The 22494-nt window shown below is 41.4% G+C and overlaps 3 long non-coding RNA genes across 3 annotated transcripts; all 3 read left to right on the top strand.

Moving 5' to 3' along the window:
* Window positions 1-711: 711 nt before the first annotated feature.
* On the top strand, window positions 712-3230 carry LOC129889510 (uncharacterized). Its single transcript, XR_008766924.1, has 3 exons — window positions 712-741; window positions 1213-1280; window positions 2972-3230. It is a non-coding gene; the product is annotated as an uncharacterized LOC129889510 (long non-coding RNA).
* Window positions 3231-8424: 5194 nt separating this feature from the next.
* Window positions 8425-10945, top strand: LOC129889504 (uncharacterized). The gene is made up of 3 exons (XR_008766923.1): window positions 8425-8454; window positions 8926-8993; window positions 10687-10945. It is a non-coding gene; the product is annotated as an uncharacterized LOC129889504 (long non-coding RNA).
* Window positions 10946-16139: 5194 nt separating this feature from the next.
* On the top strand, window positions 16140-18659 carry LOC129889497 (uncharacterized). The gene is made up of 3 exons (XR_008766921.1): window positions 16140-16169; window positions 16641-16708; window positions 18401-18659. It is a non-coding gene; the product is annotated as an uncharacterized LOC129889497 (long non-coding RNA).
* The last annotated feature ends 3835 nt before the right edge of the window (window positions 18660-22494 follow it).

Genomic DNA, 22494 nt, shown 5'->3' with positions numbered 1-22494 from the left:
AGTTTGGGGCTATTTGGCGCTTTTGACTTTGAAACTTAGCCTATAGTTGACTTTGGTCAACATTCTTGGAAAATGCGCTCGAATAAAAATTCTGACAGCGCGGTTAGTTCCGGAATGTTGATTTTAGTCTAGAACGACCCTTCGTTCGCCTTTTGAGACTTTCGGACTAATATCGAGGCCCGCTGTGAAATATGACTTAAAATGACTCTATGGATGTGGGACCCACTTTTTATTATAATAACCTCGTATGAAATTCTGAATGCGCCATTGAGTCCGAAATATCGAATTTAGTAGGGTAGCATATCTGGTTTATTTTTATCGGATTCCGAACGAATTCCGAGGGTCCATTCGGAGACTTTAAATAATTGAAAACCAGAAAAATCTGGTGCAATAGTGCAGATTTTGCACCAGATTTTTAGATTTTTCTCCTCAACTTTGAACCCTCATTTCTTGAGTTCTAGAGCTCCAAATTGGGTGATTCAAAAGGCAAAATTGTGAGGTTTTTCGTGGAGAACGCATTGGAGAGATTGAAAACTGATTTGGAGCATTCGATTCAGGTAAAAATCGTGATTTTATTTGCGAGCAGTATCCATTTTCGGAATGGATTTTTGAAGAACTTTGACAAGTTATTTCTTGACCAATATAAATCCGATTTGGGTGATTCCAGAGGCTATCTTGCGTGGAAATTTAAGGAGAACATCGTGGGAAGTTTCAGAATCTGTTTTTGGCACGTCGTTCGAGGTAATAAATTGATTTTTAGCTGCAGATTTAGTGATTTTCGGAATGAAATTTTATTGAATTTTGAAAGAGTGTATCTTGGTCAATATAACTTCGTTTTGAGTGATTCTTGAGGCTAGATTGTGGGGTTTTTCGCAAGGATCATCATAGTGCAATTTGTTTGGGTTGAAAGAGTCTCGTATTTCCAGAATCTACTGATTTCGATGCTGCCATTTTTGGTCCTTTAGTCCAATTTATGAGTTTTGGTTGTTTGATCGTCTTGCGTAATTTTCCCACCCCGAATTGTATTATAAATCTGATTTTTGAGCTTGGAGTGACGTTTAGAACCTGTTTTGGGGGTCAATCCAGAATTTCGTATGTGGGTCCCACAATTCCCGTTTTCGACCCAAAAATTGGGTCCATTTCCAAAAATTATGAAATTAGTGTCTAAACGACCGTATCAACGTTGTGGTTCTATTTTTGACAATTTGGCAGCGTTCTGAGGTCGTTCGAAAGGGAAAGCTCCAGCACAGTGATTTGAAGCCCGCGTGTTTGGCCTACAGGTAGGCTACGGTTACCTTTCTTTAGATTGAGTTGGAATGTGTGAAAGCATGTTGAAATAGTTGGATTTTGGTTGGGTAGCTTAATTGTATACCTCAGGTGTTAGAAATCATGTTTTAGGCTTGTTATCGGGTTTTTCGGGTATTTAGAAGCAGATGTATCTTGTCGTTATTTGTTAGTATTATAAGGAGAGTTGAATGAGCATGTTGTTGATACTGTGGAGTATGTTGGCCTTAGTATAGGTGTTAGAAATCATGCTTTAGGCTTGTTATCAGGTTTTTCAGGTATTTAGAAGCATGTGTATCTTATCGTTATTTGTTAGTATTATAAGGAGAGTTGAATGAGCATGTTGTTGATACTGTGGAGTATGTTGGCCTTAGTATAGGTGTTAGAAATCATGCTTTAGGCTTGTTATCAGGTTTTTCAGGTATTTAGAAAGCATGTGTATCTTATCGTTATTTGTTAGTATTTATAAGGAGAGTTGAATGAGCATGTGTTGATACTGTGGAGTATGTTGGCCTTAGTATAGGTGTTAGAAATCATGCTTTAGGCTGGTTATTAGTTTTTCAGGTATTTAGAAGCATGTGTATCTTATCGTTATTTGTTAGTATTATAAGGAGAGTTGAATGAGCATGTTGTTGATACTATGGAGTATGTTGGCCTTAGTATAGGATGTAAACTTGCTTTATATGCCCGGCGTCGCTCCGGTGACTTAGATCCCTGTAGAATGGTGTAGCGGGCTAGTGCCTAGTAGTTGGCCTTAGCTAGGCGATACCCTTGCTCTTAATACACTCCCACCCATAACTCGGTATAGTCATAACTTTTGAGATGCGTTGGCAATACTAGAATTCATGATCGTTTGGCTTCGGATCCGGTTCAAGTTTTGGCGACATATCAGTTGACACATTGTGGAGGAAATTCTCGGTACTGTTGTTGATTAGTTGGAAAGGATATATTCGAAACCATGGGATAAATTATCTATGAGCATCTGGGTACCCAGTCCCCGGCCTCCGTTTTGAATTATCGGGGAGCATCCGGGTACTCAGTCCCGGCCTCCGCCGACTTGCTAGTATGACGAGCATCCGGGTATCCAGTCCTGGCCTCGATCATACCGATGTATTACGGTGAGCATCCGGGTATACAGTCCCGGCCTCGACCGCAACCGATGTATTACGGCAAGCATCCGGGTATCCAGTCCCGCACTTATGTATTATGGCAAGCATCCGGGTACCTAGTCCCGGCCTTGGCCACTTTGAATATTCGGGCGAGCCTCTGGGTCCCAGTCCCGGCCTCGACCCCTAAGTCACCACTAGATCGATTGACTCTTGGAGATTCTGGGTTTTGGAAATGATACAGTACTTCGGTTCCTGACATCGCATATTCTTGGTTCCTAGCCTTGGTAGTTGTAGCTATTCTGTGTACTCGGCGAACTTATGGGGGTTCGTTCGGGTTTTTATTTAACTTGCGTACGGGTTTCCCGGCTGGGCTTATGGGGGCCCAGTTGGGTATAGTTAGCTGTAGCTCTCGTAGATAGTACTCTTTTCACTTTAGATGCTTATGTTGATTCCTATTTAGGCTTATTCCTCTTTTTCATATTGTTTTCACCTTTTCTGCCCAGTCGGCCTATGATGCCTACTGGGTACCTGTTGTCTTGGTACTCATACTACACTCTGCATCTACTTTCGTGATGCAGGACCGAGCACCAGCTACTGTCACGAATAGATCGATCTTGTTGTAGTCAGATTCGGAGACTAGGGTGATAACTTGGCGTTTTTGGATCACTTCTGTCTCCTTCAGAATGGATGGCCCGTCTTTTGCCTTCTGAGACTAGCCAGTTGTTTTATATCTTTTTGGTCCACTTTCGGGACTTGTACTCATATTTTATTTTGTAGCAGCTCTGTACTTGTGACTTCCAGGTTCTGGGAGGGATCTTTAGTTGTTTAAAACATGTTTTGGTTTACTTCCGCTTATTCATTCTGTTTACTTTTATAATTCAATGCTCTTATATAGTTTTTGCCTTCAAACACATTACTTGAAGTTCTGGGTTGACGGGTTGGATTAACTACTAGAGGGTTATAGTAGGTGCCATCATGACCTGATGAAAAGTGGGTCGTGACAAGTTGGTATCAGAGCCCCAGGTTCGTTGGTCTCACTTGTACAGAGCTAACGTCTAGTAGAGTCTCGCGGATGGGTGCGGAGACGTCCGTAACTTATCTTCGAGAGGCTACAGGATGTCATTAGAAACGATCTCTATGTTGCTTCATTTCGTGCATTCTTGTGTCTTATTGGTTTCCTGAAATCTCATTTGTTTCGCTCTTTCATCGGAATGGTTCGTACGCACGGTACTATTGGAGATGATGACCCACCAGTTCTGGGTAGGCCTTGAGGCCGGCCCCGTAGAGTAGGCAGGGGAGCAGCACTAGCTCCCGACCCGGAGATAGAGCCAAAGCTAGTAGAGGAGCATCAGGACGCTCCTATTCCTACTCAGCCAGAGGGACCACCACCACCAGCACAGCCCCCAACTGCACCAGTTATGACCCCAGCACTGCAGGCAGCGATTGTGCAGCTCCTCACAGCTATAGGGGTTGTACCACAGGCCTCGACCCCAGTAACATGCATACCGGCACCGCGGGATCCGTCCACCTAGTCAGCACCTGAGGTTCAGCCGCCTCCACCAGTTGTTGCACCCCCGCCAATAGTTTTGGAGGGTGTGATGTCATTACAGGATCAGAAGATGTTAGGGGTATTTAGAAGGCTGTCACCCCCGATATTTTCTAGAGCTATTGGCGAGGATGCCATAGCGTTCTTGACTACCTGTCAGGAGTAGCTCCATTCCTTAGGTCTTGTGGAGTCCAGAGGCGCCGACTTCACTGCTCACCAGTTCAAAGGGGCAGCTAGACAGTGGTGGCGCTCTTATTTGCAGTTCAGGCTAGCTGGGTCACCACTATTGATATGAGCCCAGTTCTCAGAGGCTTTCCTGGCATTATACATCCCTAGGAGTGTTAGGGACCGACTTCCGGATCAGTTTACTCGGTTGGAGAAGGGTCACATGATAATTACGGAGTACGAGGCCAGATTTTATCAGCTTTCCCAACATGCCACTATGATTCTACCTACTGAGGAGGAGCGGGTATGATGTTTTTCTGCGCGGATTGAGACCTTACCTGAGGGTGGGGACTGAGCACTTGGTTTCTGTGGGCTGCTCTTTTCTGGATGTGGTGGATCATGCCCGCAAGATCGATATTATTCATCATCAGGCCCAAGGGGGAAGCGATAAGAGACCCAGGCATCAGGGTAGCTACAATGGGTCCTAATCTAGGGGCCATGATAGTTATGACAGGCCCCGCCAGCGATTCTAGCAGGATAGGTACTAGTAGGGTCAGTCCAGCCGGCCGATTCAGGCCGCCCTGCCAATAGTTGAGGGTAGTCAGCCCCGTTCGGGGGGTTCCACTACAGGGCAGAGCTCGAGGGAATCAGGTCTGCTTTCTTCCTACCGCGGATGAGTTATCAAGGGTCGCTCAGCTTCAAGATGCTTCGATTGTGGCTCACTAGAGTACTGGGCTAGGGAATGTCCCGGCCGGGCTAGACCGTTGGTAGTAGCACCACTTCCACCAAGAGGTATAGATCAAGGCCACGGCTGCGGCGATGGTCAACAGGGTGTTCGAGGAGGTTCCCGGGGAGGTAGGTCAGGTGGTAGGGCGAATGTTCGTGGGGGAGGCCGACAGGGCCACTTCTATGATGCTCCGGCGAGGGCAGAGGCTGAGGCATCAGATGATGTTATCACAGGTACTATCCTTATTTGTCAGCAGACTGCTTCAGCTTTATTTGATCCAGGTTCCACGTATTCCTATGTGTCTATATATTTTGCTCCACGTTTGGGTATTCCTTATGAGTCACTTGAGCTCCTGTTACATGTTTCGACCCCGGTAGGGGATTCTTTAGTAGTGGATCAGGTTTGTAGATCCTGTGTGGTGACTATTCAGGGGCATGAGACTCGGGCAGATCTTATTTTACTTGATATGCTAGACTTCGATGTTATTCTGGGCATGGATTGGCTATCCCCTCATCATGCAGTGTTGGACTGTTATGCCAAGACTGTTACATTATCCATGCCTAGTATTCCCCCAGTCTTGTGGTAGGGTTTTTATAGTCGCTCGCCGACTGGGGTCATATCCTTTATGTGGGCCCGATGGCTAATTTGCCGGGTGTTTGGCGTACTTAGCGTATGTCTATGATGTGTCCAGCGAGGCCCCTACTATTGATTCAGTCCCTGTGGTTAGGGAGTATACTGATGTCTTCCCCACTGACCTACCTGGTCTACCCCCAGAGAGAGATATTGACTTTGCCATAGATTTGGAAGCCGGGCACTAAACCTATTTCTATACCACCTTACCGTATGGTCCCCGCAGAGCTCAAGAAGCTCAGTGTGCAGCTTGAGGATCTTTTAGGTAAGAGATTTATTCGCCCGAGTGTGTCGCCGTGGGGTGCACCCATCCTATTTGTTAAGAAGAAGGATGGGACTATACAGATGTGTGTTGATTACAGGCAGCTGAACAAGGTAACAGTGAAAAACCGTTACCCCATGCCTCATTTCGATGATCTATTCGACTAGTTTCAGGGTGCGACCGTGTTTTCTAATATTGACTTGAGGTCTGGCTACCACCAGTTGCGGATTAGAGAAGCCGACATTCCTAAGACTGCATTTCGGACTCGCTATGGCCACTACAATTTCCTTGTGATGTCTTTTGGACTTACTAATGCCCTAACAACTTTTATGGACCTTATGACTCGAGTATTCAGTCGTTATCTTGACTCTTTTGTGATTGTACTCATCGATGATATACTAGTATACTCACGGAGTAGAGAGGAGCACGTGCAACATTTGAGGGTTGTGCTCCAGACCTTGAGAGACCAGCAGTTTTATGCTAAATTCTCAAAGTGCGAGTTTTGGTTGGAGTCTGTGGCATTTTCTAGGACACGTGGTGTCCAGAGAGGGTATCAGGGTGGATCCGACGAGGATTAAGGTTATTCGTGGTTGGGCTAGGCCCACATCTGTTACAGAGATTCAGAGCTTTGTTGGATTGGCTGGGTATTATCGATGATTCATCGAGGGTTTCTCCACCATTGCATCACCATTGATCCATTTGACTCGCCAGGATGATCCCTTTGTGTGGTCCGAGGAGTGTGAGTCAAGCTTTCGGAAGCTTAAGAAGTGTTCAGTTCCAGAACATTAGTTTCATTTTGAGTTCTTGGTTTTTCAAGTTGAGGTTGGGATTTGGGGCTTTGCGCGGGGTGTCCTTGTTTTGATTGTTTTCATCCTCATATGTTTAGGTAGAGTATGTAACTCCTTAGAGGTTGGTATTGTATGGTTCGATAGGCAATTTTCAAATTGCGTTGAAGATTTTCGAGATAGGTAAGGATTGGTAGAACGCCCTTAGTGGCTTGGAGAAAAGGATTTGAAAACAAAAGACAAATACTTGAAATTTTGAGTGAGTTGTATCTGCCATGGTCATGTATTACTCAATTCGGTGGTTTTGGTTTATTTTGGTCGTCCTCAATTGAAATCCAGTGTTTTGAGTCAAGTTCGGGCTAAACGAGTGAGAGTTGGAGCCCAAGAAAGGACTGAAGGAGTTTTTGGAGTTGGAAGTGAAATTGAGGATTTTCTTCTCAGCCTAAGTTCTGTGATAGCGTTGTTCGACTCGAGAGGGTGTCTAAAATTTAGGCAAAGTATGCAGGTCCAAAACCCTCGTCCTTTCGTGCCTCTAGAGAGTGATTGTACTTTTACTTTCGCGGACGAAAGTTCTTTTAGTAGTGGATATTGTAATGACCCACAAGGTCATTTTTGGAATTTTTGTAAAATGACCATTTTACCCATCCCTTTAGATGCCCCTAGTCATTTCTAATTGTTACCGGATGTTGATTTTTAGAAAATCCTATGAAAAGTTAAGTCTTTGGAAATTTTGAGTTTCATAAGCTTTAAGTGTTAAAAAGTGGTATTTGGGGTCAATTGGAGCTACGGGTCTCAAAATGGAATTCCGTCGATTCCAGCAGCTCCGAAATGTCGAAATAGGCTTAGGAGACTTTACGGAATCAGTTTTGGAGCTGTAACGAAGATTTGAGGCCTTGAGTTGAGAATTTGAGCAACTTTAAGCCAAGGTTTGACTTTGGTCAACTTTTGGAGTTTCGATGCTCGGAATGGAATTCCGACAACTCCGTTGGATTCAGGATATGGTTTTTGGTCTAGAAGAAGTGTTGGTTGAATTTTTAGAGGTCCCGAGTCCATTTTGGTATTTTAAAGACCTAAATTAGTTTAGTTGCGACTTTTTGAGTTTTGGGCTAACGAAATCTCGAATTCAAATTCTGATGGTTCCATCAGCTCCGTAATGACCAAATTAGGCTAGTAGCACTGTTGGAATAACTATCGAGTCAATCGATACGAGTTTGGGGCTATTTGGCGCTTTTGACTTTGAAACTTAGCCTATAGTTGACTTTGGTCAACATTCTTGGAAAATGCGCTCGAATAAAAATTCTGACAGCGCGGTTAGTTCCGGAATGTTGATTTTAGTCTAGAACGACCCTTCGTTCGCCTTTTGAGACTTTCGGACTAATATCGAGGCCCGCTGTGAAATATGACTTAAAATGACTCTTGGATGTGGGACCCACTTTTTATTATAATAACCTCGTATGAAATTCTGAATGCGCCATTGAGTCCGAAATATCGAATTTAGTAGGGTAGCATATCTGGTTTATTTTTATCGGATTCCGAACGAATTCCGAGGGTCCATTCGGAGACTTTAAATAATTGAAAACCAGAAAAATCTGGTGCAATAGTGCAGATTTTGCACCAGATTTTTAGATTTTTCTCCTCAACTTTGAACCCTCATTTCTTGAGTTCTAGAGCTCCAAATTGGGTGATTCAAAAGGCAAAATTGTGAGGTTTTTCGTGGAGAACGCATTGGAGAGATTGAAAACTGATTTGGAGCATTCGATTCAGGTAAAAATCGTGATTTTATTTGCAGCAGTATCCATTTTCGGAATGGATTTTTGAAGAACTTTGACAAGTTATTTCTTGACCAATATAAATCCGATTTGGGTGATTCCAGAGGCTATCTTGCGTGGAAATTTAAGGAGAACATCGTGGAAGTTTCAGAATCTGTTTTTGGCACGTCGTTCGAGGTAATAAATTGATTTTTAGCTGCAGATTTAGTGATTTTCGGAATGAAATTTTATTGAATTTTGAAAGAGTGTATCTTGGTCAATATAACTTCGTTTTGAGTGATTCTTGAGGCTAGATTGTGGGGTTTTTCGCAAGGATCATCATAGTGCAATTTGTTTGGGTTGAAAGAGTCTCGTATTTCCAGAATCTACTGATTTCGATGCTGCCATTTTTGGTCCTTTAGTCCGAATTTATGAGTTTTGGTTGTTTGATCGTCTTGCGTAATTTTCCACCCCGAATTGTATTATAAATCTGATTTTTGAGCTTGGAGTGACGTTTAGAACCTGTTTTGGGGGTCAAATCCAGAATTTCGTATGTGGGTCCCACAATTCCCGTTTTCGACCCAAAAATTGGTCCATTTCCAAAAATTATGAAATTAGTGTCTAAACGACCGTATCAACGTTGTGGTTCTATTTTTGACAATTTGGCAGCGTTCTGAGGTCGTTCGAAAGGGAAAGCTCCAGCACAGTGATTTGAAGCCCGCGTGTTTGGCCTACAGGTAGGCTACGGTTTACCTTTCTTTAGATTGAGTTGGAATGTGTGAAAGCATGTTGAAATAGTTGGGATTTTGGTTGGGTAGCTTAATTGTATACCTCAGGTGTTAGAAATCATGTTTTAGGCTTGTTATCGGGTTTTTTCGGGTATTTAGAAGCAGATGTATCTTGTCGTTATTTGTTAGTATTATAAGGAGAGTTGAATGAGCATGTTGTTGATACTGTGGAGTATGTTGGCCTTAGTATAGGTGTTAGAAATCATGCTTTAGGCTTGTTATCAGGTTTTTCAGGTATTTAGAAGCATGTGTATCTTATCGTTATTTGTTAGTATTATAAGGAGAGTTGAATGAGCATGTTGTTGATACTGTGGAGTATGTTGGCCTTAGTATAGGTGTTAGAAATCATGCTTTAGGCTTGTTATCAGGTTTTTCAGGTATTTAGAAGCATGTGTATCTTATCGTTATTTGTTAGTATTATAAGGAGAGTTGAATGAGCATGTTGTTGATACTGTGGAGTATGTTGGCCTTAGTATAGGTGTTAGAAATCATGCTTTAGGCTGGTTATTAGTTTTTCAGGTATTTAGAAGCATGTGTATCTTATCGTTATTTGTTAGTATTATAAGGAGAGTTGAATGAGCATGTTGTTGATACTATGGAGTATGTTGGCCTTAGTATAGGATGTAAACTTGCTTTATATGCCCGGCGTCGCTCCGGTGGACTTAGATCCCTGTAGAATGGTGTAGCGGGCTAGTGCCTAGTAGTTGGCCTTAGCTAGGCGATACCCTTGCTCTTAATAACACTCCCACCCATAACTCGGTATAGTAATAACTTTTGAGATGCGTTGGCAATACTAGAATTCATGATCGTTTGGCTTCGGATCCGGTTCAAGTTTTGGCGACATATCAGTTGACACATTGTGGAGGAAATTCTCGGTACTGTTGTTGATTAGTTGGAAAGGATATATTCGAAACCATGGGATAAATTATCTATGAGCATCTGGGTACCCAGTCCCGGCCTCCGTTTTGAATTATCGGGGAGCATCCGGGTACTCAGTCCCGGCCTCCGCCGACTTGCTAGTATGACGAGCATCCGGGTATCCAGTCCTGGCCTCGATCATACCGATGTATTACGGTGAGCATCCGGGTATACAGTCCCGGCCTCGACCGCACCGATGTATTACGGCAAGCATCCGGGTATCCAGTCCCGCACTTATGTATTATGGCAAGCATCCGGGTACCTAGTCCCGGCCTTGGCCACTTTGAATATTCGGGCGAGCCTCTGGGTCCCAGTCCCGGCCTCGACCCCTAAGTCACCCCTAGATCGATTGACTCTTGGAGATTCTGGGTTTTGGAAATGATACAGTACTTCGGTTCCTGACATCGCATATTCTTGGTTCCTAGCCTTGGTAGTTGTAGCTATTCTGTGTACTCGGCGAACTTATGGGGGTTCGTTCGGGTTTTTATTTAACTTGCGTACGGGTTTCCCGGCTGGGCTTATGGGGGCCCAGTTGGGTATAGTTAGCTGTAGCTCTCGTAGATAGTACTCTTTTCACTTTAGATGCTTATGTTGATTCCTATTTAGGCTTATTCCTCTTTTTCATATTGTTTTCACCTTTTCTGCCCAGTCGGCCTATGATGCCTACTGGGTACCTGTTGTCTTGGTACTCATACTACACTCTGCATCTACTTTCGTGATGCAGGACCGAGCACCAGCTACTGTCACGAATAGATCGATCTTGTTGTAGTCAGATTCGGAGACTAGGGTGATAACTTGGCGTTTTTGGATCACTTCTGTCTCCTTCAGAATGGATGGCCCGTCTTTTGCCTTCTGAGACTAGCCAGTTGTTTTATATCTTTTTGGTCCACTTTCGGGACTTGTACTCATATTTTATTTTGTAGCAGCTCTGTACTTGTGACTTCCAGGTTCTGGGAGGGATCTTTAGTTGTTTAAAACATGTTTTGGTTTACTTCCGCTTATTCATTCTGTTTACTTTTATAATTCAATGCTCTTATATAGTTTTTGCCTTCAAACACATTACTTGAAGTTCTGGGTTGACGGGTTGGATTAACTACTAGAGGGTTATAGTAGGTGCCATCATGACCTGATGAAAAGTGGGTCGTGACAAGTTGGTATCAGAGCCCCAGGTTCGTTGGTCTCACTTGTACAGAGCTAACGTCTAGTAGAGTCTCGCGGATGGGTGCGGAGACGTCCGTAACTTATCTTCGAGAGGCTACAGGATGTCATTAGAAACGATCTCTATGTTGCTTCATTTCGTGCATTCTTGTGTCTTATTGGTTTCCTGAAATCTCATTTGTTTCGCTCTTTCATCGGAATGGTTCGTACGCACGGTACTATTGGAGATGATGACCCACCAGTTCTGGGTAGGCCTTGAGGCCGGCCCCGTAGAGTAGGCAGGGGAGCAGCACTAGCTCCCGACCCGGAGATAGAGCCAAAGCTAGTAGAGGAGCATCAGGACGCTCCTATTCCTACTCAGCCAGAGGGACCACCACCACCAGCACAGCCCCCAACTGCACCAGTTATGACCCCAGCACTGCAGGCAGCGATTGTGCAGCTCCTCACAGCTATAGGGGTTGTACCACAGGCCTCGACCCCAGTAACATGCATACCGGCACCGCGGGATCCGTCCACCTAGTCAGCACCTGAGGTTCAGCCGCCTCCACCAGTTGTTGCACCCCCGCCAATAGTTTTGGAGGGTGTGATGTCATTACAGGATCAGAAGATGTTAGGGGTATTTAGAAGGCTGTCACCCCCGATATTTTCTAGAGCTATTGGCGAGGATGCCATAGCGTTCTTGACTACCTGTCAGGAGTAGCTCCATTCCTTAGGTCTTGTGGAGTCCAGAGGCGCCGACTTCACTGCTCACCAGTTCAAAGGGGCAGCTAGACAGTGGTGGCGCTCTTATTTGCAGTTCAGGCTAGCTGGGTCACCACTATTGATATGAGCCCAGTTCTCAGAGGCTTTCCTGGCATTATACATCCCTAGGAGTGTTAGGGACCGACTTCCGGATCAGTTTACTCGGTTGGAGAAGGGTCACATGATAATTACGGAGTACGAGGCCAGATTTTATCAGCTTTCCCAACATGCCACTATGATTCTACCTACTGAGGAGGAGCGGGTATGATGTTTTTCTGCGCGGATTGAGACCTTACCTGAGGGTGGGGACTGAGCACTTGGTTTCTGTGGGCTGCTCTTTTCTGGATGTGGTGGATCATGCCCGCAAGATCGATATTATTCATCATCAGGCCCAAGGGGGAAGCGATAAGAGACCCAGGCATCAGGGTAGCTACAATGGGTCCTAATCTAGGGGCCATGATAGTTATGACAGGCCCCGCCAGCGATTCTAGCAGGATAGGTACTAGTAGGGTCAGTCCAGCCGGCCGATTCAGGCCGCCCTGCCAATAGTTGAGGGTAGTCAGCCCCGTTCGGGGGGTTCCACTACAGGGCAGAGCTCGAGGGAATCAGGTCTGCTTTCTTCCTACCGCGGATGAGTTATCAAGGGTCGCTCAGCTTCAAGATGCTTCGATTGTGGCTCACTAGAGTACTGGGCTAGGGAATGTCCCGGCCGGGCTAGACCGTTGGTAGTAGCACCACTTCCACCAAGAGGTATAGATCAAGGCCACGGCTGCGGCGATGGTCAACAGGGTGTTCGAGGAGGTTCCCGGGGAGGTAGGTCAGGTGGTAGGGCGAATGTTCGTGGGGGAGGCCGACAGGGCCACTTCTATGATGCTCCGGCGAGGGCAGAGGCTGAGGCATCAGATGATGTTATCACAGGTACTATCCTTATTTGTCAGCAGACTGCTTCAGCTTTATTTGATCCAGGTTCCACGTATTCCTATGTGTCTATATATTTTGCTCCACGTTTGGGTATTCCTTATGAGTCACTTGAGCTCCTGTTACATGTTTCGACCCCGGTAGGGGATTCTTTAGTAGTGGATCAGGTTTGTAGATCCTGTGTGGTGACTATTCAGGGGCATGAGACTCGGGCAGATCTTATTTTACTTGATATGCTAGACTTCGATGTTATTCTGGGCATGGATTGGCTATCCCCTCATCATGCAGTGTTGGACTGTTATGCCAAGACTGTTACATTATCCATGCCTAGTATTCCCCCAGTCTTGTGGTAGGGTTTTTATAGTCGCTCGCCGACTGGGGTCATATCCTTTATGTGGGCCCGATGGCTAATTTGCCGGGTGTTTGGCGTACTTAGCGTATGTCTATGATGTGTCCAGCGAGGCCCCTACTATTGATTCAGTCCCTGTGGTTAGGGAGTATACTGATGTCTTCCCCACTGACCTACCTGGTCTACCCCCAGAGAGAGATATTGACTTTGCCATAGATTTGGAAGCCGGGCACTAAACCTATTTCTATACCACCTTACCGTATGGTCCCCGCAGAGCTCAAGAAGCTCAGTGTGCAGCTTGAGGATCTTTTAGGTAAGAGATTTATTCGCCCGAGTGTGTCGCCGTGGGGTGCACCCATCCTATTTGTTAAGAAGAAGGATGGGACTATACAGATGTGTGTTGATTACAGGCAGCTGAACAAGGTAACAGTGAAAAACCGTTACCCCATGCCTCATTTCGATGATCTATTCGACTAGTTTCAGGGTGCGACCGTGTTTTCTAATATTGACTTGAGGTCTGGCTACCACCAGTTGCGGATTAGAGAAGCCGACATTCCTAAGACTGCATTTCGGACTCGCTATGGCCACTACAATTTCCTTGTGATGTCTTTTGGACTTACTAATGCCCTAACAACTTTTATGGACCTTATGACTCGAGTATTCAGTCGTTATCTTGACTCTTTTGTGATTGTACTCATCGATGATATACTAGTATACTCACGGAGTAGAGAGGAGCACGTGCAACATTTGAGGGTTGTGCTCCAGACCTTGAGAGACCAGCAGTTTTATGCTAAATTCTCAAAGTGCGAGTTTTGGTTGGAGTCTGTGGCATTTTCTAGGACACGTGGTGTCCAGAGAGGGTATCAGGGTGGATCCGACGAGGATTAAGGTTATTCGTGGTTGGGCTAGGCCCACATCTGTTACAGAGATTCAGAGCTTTGTTGGATTGGCTGGGTATTATCGATGATTCATCGAGGGTTTCTCCACCATTGCATCACCATTGATCCATTTGACTCGCCAGGATGATCCCTTTGTGTGGTCCGAGGAGTGTGAGTCAAGCTTTCGGAAGCTTAAGAAGTGTTCAGTTCCAGAACATTAGTTTCATTTTGAGTTCTTGGTTTTTCAAGTTGAGGTTGGGATTTGGGGCTTTGCGCGGGGTGTCCTTGTTTTGATTGTTTTCATCCTCATATGTTTAGGTAGAGTATGTAACTCCTTAGAGGTTGGTATTGTATGGTTCGATAGGCAATTTTCAAATTGCGTTGAAGATTTTCGAGATAGGTAAGGATTGGTAGAACGCCCTTAGTGGCTTGGAGAAAAGGATTTGAAAACAAAAGACAAATACTTGAAATTTTGAGTGAGTTGTATCTGCCATGGTCATGTATTACTCAATTCGGTGGTTTTGGTTTATTTTGGTCGTCCTCAATTGAAATCCAGTGTTTTGAGTCAAGTTCGGGCTAAACGAGTGAGAGTTGGAGCCCAAGAAAGGACTGAAGGAGTTTTTGGAGTTGGAAGTGAAATTGAGGATTTTCTTCTCAGCCTAAGTTCTGTGATAGCGTTGTTCGACTCGAGAGGGTGTCTAAAATTTAGGCAAAGTATGCAGGTCCAAAACCCTCGTCCTTTCGTGCCTCTAGAGAGTGATTGTACTTTTACTTTCGCGGACGAAAGTTCTTTTAGTAGTGGATATTGTAATGACCCACAAGGTCATTTTTGGAATTTTTGTAAAATGACCATTTTACCCATCCCTTTAGATGCCCCTAGTCATTTCTAATTATTACCGGATGTTGATTTTTAGAAAATCCTATGAAAAGTTAAGTCTTTGGAAATTTTGAGTTTCATAAGCTTTAAGTGTTAAAAAGTGGTATTTGGGGTCAATTGGAGCTACGGGTCTCAAAATGGAATTCCGTCGATTCCAGCAGCTCCGAAATGTCGAAATAGGCTTAGGAGACTTTACGGAATCAGTTTTGGAGCTGTAACGAAGATTTGAGGCCTTGAGTTGAGAATTTGAGCAACTTTAAGCCAAGGTTTGACTTTGGTCAACTTTTGGAGTTTCGATGCTCGGAATGGAATTCCGACAACTCCGTTGGATTCAGGATATGGTTTTTGGTCTAGAAGAAGTGTTGGTTGAATTTTTAGAGGTCCCGAGTCCATTTTGGTATTTTAAAGACCTAAATTAGTTTAGTTGCGACTTTTTGAGTTTTGGGCTAACGAAATCTCGAATTCAAATTCTGATGGTTCCATCAGCTCCGTAATGACCAAATTAGGCTAGTAGCACTGTTGGAATAACTATCGAGTCAATCGATACGAGTTTGGGGCTATTTGGCGCTTTTGACTTTGAAACTTAGCCTATAGTTGACTTTGGTCAACATTCTTGGAAAATGCGCTCGAATAAAAATTCTGACAGCGCGGTTAGTTCCGGAATGTTGATTTTAGTCTAGAACGACCCTTCGTTCGCCTTTTGAGACTTTCGGACTAATATCGAGGCCCGCTGTGAAATATGACTTAAAATGACTCTTGGATGTGGGACCCACTTTTTATTATAATAACCTCGTATGAAATTCTGAATGCGCCATTGAGTCCGAAATATCGAATTTAGTAGGGTAGCATATCTGGTTTATTTTTATCGGATTCCGAACGAATTCCGAGGGTCCATTCGGAGACTTTAAATAATTGAAAACCAGAAAAATCTGGTGCAATAGTGCAGATTTTGCACCAGATTTTTAGATTTTTCTCCTCAACTTTGAACCCTCATTTCTTGAGTTCTAGAGCTCCAAATTGGGTGATTCAAAAGGCAAAATTGTGAGGTTTTTCGTGGAGAACGCATTGGAGAGATTGAAAACTGATTTGGAGCATTCGATTCAGGTAAAAATCGTGATTTTATTTGCAGCAGTATCCATTTTCGGAATGGATTTTTGAAGAACTTTGACAAGTTATTTCTTGACCAATATAAATCCGATTTGGGTGATTCCAGAGGCTATCTTGCGTGGAAATTTAAGGAGAACATCGTGGAAGTTTCAGAATCTGTTTTTGGCACGTCGTTCGAGGTAATAAATTGATTTTTAGCTGCAGATTTAGTGATTTTCGGAATGAAATTTTATTGAATTTTGAAAGAGTGTATCTTGGTCAATATAACTTCGTTTTGAGTGATTCTTGAGGCTAGATTGTGGGGTTTTTCGCAAGGATCATCATAGTGCAATTTGTTTGGGTTGAAAGAGTCTCGTATTTCCAGAATCTACTGATTTCGATGCTGCCATTTTTGGTCCTTTAGTCCGAATTTATGAGTTTTGGTTGTTTGATCGTCTTGCGTAATTTTCCACCCCGAATTGTATTATAAATCTGATTTTTGAGCTTGGAGTGACGTTTAGAACCTGTTTTGGGGGTCAAATCCAGAATTTCGTATGTGGGTCCCACAATTCCCGTTTTCGACCCAAAAATTGGTCCATTTCCAAAAATTATGAAATTAGTGTCTAAACGACCGTATCAACGTTGTGGTTCTATTTTTGACAATTTGGCAGCGTTCTGAGGTCGTTCGAAAGGGAAAGCTCCAGCACAGTGATTTGAAGCCCGCGTGTTTGGCCTACAGGTAGGCTACGGTTTACCTTTCTTTAGATTGAGTTGGAATGTGTGAAAGCATGTTGAAATAGTTGGGATTTTGGTTGGGTAGCTTAATTGTATACCTCAGGTGTTAGAAATCATGTTTTAGGCTTGTTATCGGGTTTTTCGGGTATTTAGAAGCAGATGTATCTTGTCGTTATTTGTTAGTATTATAAGGAGAGTTGAATGAGCATGTTGTTGATACTGTGGAGTATGTTGGCCTTAGTATAGGTGTTAGAAATCATGCTTTAGGCTTGTTATCAGGTTTTTCAGGTATTTAGAAGCATGTGTATCTTATCGTTATTTGTTAGTATTATAAGGAGAGTTGAATGAGCATGTTGTTGATACTGTGGAGTATGTTGGCCTTAGTATAGGTGTTAGAAATCATGCTTTAGGCTTGTTATCAGGTTTTTCAGGTATTTAGAAGCATGTGTATCTTATCGTTATTTGTTAGTATTATAAGGAGAGTTGAATGAGCATGTTGTTGATACTGTGGAGTATGTTGGCCTTAGTATAGGTGTTAGAAATCATGCTTTAGGCTGGTTATTAGTTTTTCAGGTATTTAGAAGCATGTGTATCTTATCGTTATTTGTTAGTATTATAAGGAGAGTTGAATGAGCATGTTGTTGATACTATGGAGTATGTTGGCCTTAGTATAGGATGTAAACTTGCTTTATATGCCCGGCGTCGCTCCGGTGGACTTAGATCCCTGTAGAATGGTGTAGCGGGCTAGTGCCTAGTAGTTGGCCTTAGCTAGGCGATACCCTTGCTCTTAATAACACTCCCACCCATAACTCGGTATAGTAATAACTTTTGAGATGCGTTGGCAATACTAGAATTCATGATCGTTTGGCTTCGGCTCCGGTTCAAGTTTTGGCGACATATCAGTTGACACATTGTGGAGGAAATTCTCGGTACTGTTGTTGATTAGTTGGAAAGGATATATTCGAAACCATGGGATAAATTATCTATGAGCATCTGGGTACCCAGTCCCGGCCTCCGTTTTGAATTATCGGGGAGCATCCGGGTACTCAGTCCCGGCCTCCGCCGACTTGCTAGTATGACGAGCATCCGGGTATCCAGTCCTGGCCTCGATCATACCGATGTATTACGGTGAGCATCCGGGTATACAGTCCCGGCCTCGACCGCACCGATGTATTACGGCAAGCATCCGGGTATCCAGTCCCGCACTTATGTATTATGGCAAGCATCCGGGTACCTAGTCCCGGCCTTGGCCACTTTGAATATTCGGGCGAGCCTCTGGGTCCCAGTCCCGGCCTCGACCCCTAAGTCACCCCTAGATCGATTGACTCTTGGAGATTCTGGGTTTTGGAAATGATACAGTACTTCGGTTCCTGACATCGCATATTCTTGGTTCCTAGCCTTGGTAGTTGTAGCTATTCTGTGTACTCGGCGAACTTATGGGGGTTCGTTCGGGTTTTTATTTAACTTGCGTACGGGTTTCCCGGCTGGGCTTATGGGGGCCCAGTTGGGTATAGTTAGCTGTAGCTCTCGTAGATAGTACTCTTTTCACTTTAGATGCTTATGTTGATTCCTATTTAGGCTTATTCCTCTTTTTCATATTGTTTTCACCTTTTCTGCCCAGTCGGCCTATGATGCCTACTGGGTACCTGTTGTCTTGGTACTCATACTACACTCTGCATCTACTTTCGTGATGCAGGACCGAGCACCAGCTACTGTCACGAATAGATCGATCTTGTTGTAGTCAGATTCGGAGACTAGGGTGATAACTTGGCGTTTTTGGATCACTTCTGTCTCCTTCAGAATGGATGGCCCGTCTTTTGCCTTCTGAGACTAGCCAGTTGTTTTATATCTTTTTGGTCCACTTTCGGGACTTGTACTCATATTTTATTTTGTAGCAGCTCTGTACTTGTGACTTCCAGGTTCTGGGAGGGATCTTTAGTTGTTTAAAACATGTTTTGGTTTACTTCCGCTTATTCATTCTGTTTACTTTTATAATTCAATGCTCTTATATAGTTTTTGCCTTCAAACACATTACTTGAAGTTCTGGGTTGACGGGTTGGCTTAACTACTAGAGGGTTATAGTAGGTGTCATCATGACCTGATGAAAAGTGGGTCGTGACATCCTTCCCCACCCATATTGTCTTTTTAAAAAACACTATCAAAAGAAACTATTTTGAAAAATTTATTTTACAAAGACATAATTTCTTCTTCTTTACTTTTAAAAAATCAATTATTAATTAATAATGAAAGAAAAACAAGAACTAGATCTAGGCAATGACAATGAGATTACAAAATAAAGGTCTAAAGTTATGGAGGAAAACATTTAGAAAATGGAGAAGAAGAACAAGAAAAAAAAAATTAAAATATTTTTTGTAAAAAATGCTTTTCACGCGCTCAAAATGAGTGGAGCACACGCAATGTGTCAAATCAGCACAAAGTGTCAAAATGACACATCAAGACCTTACTTGAGGTGTCTAAAATGAACAACGCTTAGTTGATGTGTCTAAGTGAAAGTTGGTGCCAACTTTAGTGCTATATTAAATGCGTATATGAAATTTAATACTATGTCTGAATGTGTTCACCTTATATATACTTCTATAGAAATTGAAAAAGATGAAGATTCTAGTATGTTTAAGGCGATGAGTGATACAAATGATTATATTCAAACATTAAATAATTATTATATCAATTTACTTGATAATGTAACCTCTAGTTATACTGTTCCTCTATCTCATCCTTTTGATGAGCTATCATCTTCTAAAAGACAGGCACGCGGTATTCTTGCCCCATGATTTTTCTAATTTATCTATTTGAAATAGAATACAACTTACATTACAACGAAACATAAATTGAGATGAACTTAATATTATTTGAGACAGACTCTAGTGTCCTATGATGAAAATAGCGTCACTACACTGGAATGGTGGAAGAACAATCAAAAATAATATTCAGTATTATCAACCATGGCTAGGAATGTGCTAAATGTTGCAATGTCAACTGTTGCATCGGAGAGCGCATTTAGCTAAGGACGACAGTAGATCAGAGATAATCGACACTCTTTGGAGAGCAATGCCATAAATGTTTTAGTTTATCTTAGAGATTGGATTAGCTCAGAGAGTAAAAATAAATGAAGAACAGAATATACGGAAGAAGAGGAGGAACTTGAAGAAATAATGACAATTGGAGATCCTTCGGCATATGCTAGTTCAAATTATAGATTAGTTGATTTTGAAAATTATAAGCCAATTCATGTTAATATTAATACAGATGAATTGGAGAAAATGATTTGAAACATGTAGAAGTTATAATTTATTATATACAACTAATTGTAAGTTTGTAACTTTTATGTTTTGAATTTTATCAATATATTAATAAAGTCAATGACTCATTGAGTCTTTGCATATCTTAGTCTTTTCCCTATAAATTTTGTATGATTCAATTAAATAATTATTTTTACTTTACATAATCATCTAAGGAAAATTAAATTTGTAGTCATTATAAGATTTCAATACTTGAAAAAATATTATTATAATAGATAGTATATTATGAGTATATTTGTTATACATTGTAAGTATATATAATAAATAATGTAAGTAATAGATAGTATATTGTGAGTATATTAGATATACATTGTAAGTATATATAATATAATGTAAGTATATTATTATAATTGATAGTATATTGTGAGTATACTAGATATACATTGTAGGTATATATAATATATAATGTAAGTAATAGATAATATATTGTGAGTATATTAGATATGCATTGTGAGTATATATAATGTAAGTATATCACTATAATAGATAGTATATTGTGAGTATATTTGGTATACTTTGTAAGTATATATATAAAATATAATTAAGTATATCACTATAATAGATAATATATTGTGAGTATATTACTTTGTAAGTAAATATATAATATATATTAATTATATCACTCTAATATATAGTATAATGTTAGTATACTTGATATACATAATACATATATATAGTATCATGTAAGTATATAATTATAATAATAGTAGATTGTGAGTATATTATTATAATAGATAGTATATTGTGAGTATATTAGATATACATTGTAAGTATATATATTATTATATAAGTATATACATACTAATAGATAGTACATTGCCAGTATATTAAATATAGATTGTAAGTATATATATAATATATAATTAAATATATCATTATAATAGATAGTATATTGTGAGTATATTAGATATAGATTGTAAGTATATTTATAATATATAATTAAGTATATTACTATAATAGATAGTATATTGCGAGTATATAAATTGTTTTAATTACTTCTAAATTAAATAAATAACGATACACTATATTGATGATTGACTCAAATTTTTAAAAACATAAACGCCGCAAAAAAAATCAAGCCCAGCAGGCCCGGACACTATACCCTTAATGGGTCATAGGTCGGACTGTTTATGATTTTGTTAATTGTTGGGCCCTACCCGGTATCTGGTGGGCCAAAATATTAGTGGGCTGGTCTGACCCGGCGCGTTACACCAAAATATAAATAAGTTGACAAAATAGGTAGCCGCATAAAAAAAAACTATAATTAATTAAATACTATTTAATTTCTTAATTATTACAATGACCTCCACATTAAATAAAGTAAACAAATACTCTCTCTCTCTATTCTTTAGGAAATATTGGGGGCCCTAAAAAATTTGGGGCCGCAAGCAGTTGCTTTAATGACCTTATGATCGAGACAACCTTGGATCGGGGTTAGGTACTGAGTTGAGGCCGGGGTTGAATCCCAGATCAGGGTCTAGGTTCTGGTCCTGATTTGGGGTCAAGGTTGGGTGAGTTTCAAATTTAGGTTGGGATTGAGTCTTTGGGGTGTGAAAAAAAAACATCTGCATCACCGGACTATTTCACTGAAAGGCAGCAAATTCTCCTTTTCACACTACTGCACTTTTGTTTCTGACTTTTCTTAATTACCGCATCTCTCAATTGTCATCACTCATTACGTGAACGATACCTCATTAGAAAATAATTAGAAACTAGCACCCGAGCGTGGACTATGGTATAGTGGATGAGATCTCTACAATCTATATCAAACTTTATTGGTGAAGTCAAAATTTTCATTAACAATTTTCAAGATTTAGTGTGTATATATATATATAATTCGTGGCGGAGCCAGAATTTTCAATAATGAGGTTTAAAATATGAAAAAGTAGATATACGAACTAGCCGAAGGGGATTCGACGTCTACTATTTATACATAAAAAAATATTTTACCATGTATAAATAGTATAATTTTTCGTTGAAGAGTGTTTGATTGATTATGTTTCAATTTATGTGGATCCCGCTACCCCAACTAGCCTTAACCAAATGTCTCAATTTTGAGCTTTGTGAATAGAGAAATTCTCTGATAGAAAACGTGGAATTAGCTGCGGAATTTATCGATAATTTATCCTAGATAATCCATTGCTAAAAAGCTCCTATCTAATTGATTTTTCAATAATTTGTCACTAGTCCATAGCTAAATGAGATTATCATAATTGTTTTTCATTTTTAGCTACAAAATTTAATCTGTAGGTGATTCCTTGTTTTCAAGTAAGTGAAATTCCTGGTGTAAAGATGCTTTCCCCATTAAACATGGCCCTACACAATAAAAATTTAAATTAATCGATCAAGTCAGTGAATTTTGAATATCAGATAATTATAATTAGAGAAAAAATAAATAAAGAAATTGGAAATTCCATAGATCCTACTAGGAAGGTGGTGAGGAAGCTCTATCAAAACAAAAAAAAAATAT

The sequence above is a fragment of the Solanum dulcamara genome, chromosome 1 (assembly GCF_947179165.1).
Source record: "Solanum dulcamara chromosome 1, daSolDulc1.2, whole genome shotgun sequence".
Taxonomy (NCBI): Eukaryota; Viridiplantae; Streptophyta; class Magnoliopsida; order Solanales; family Solanaceae; genus Solanum; species Solanum dulcamara.
The sequence above is the reverse complement of the archived record's forward strand: the minus strand, read 5'-3'. Positions and strand labels throughout refer to the sequence as shown.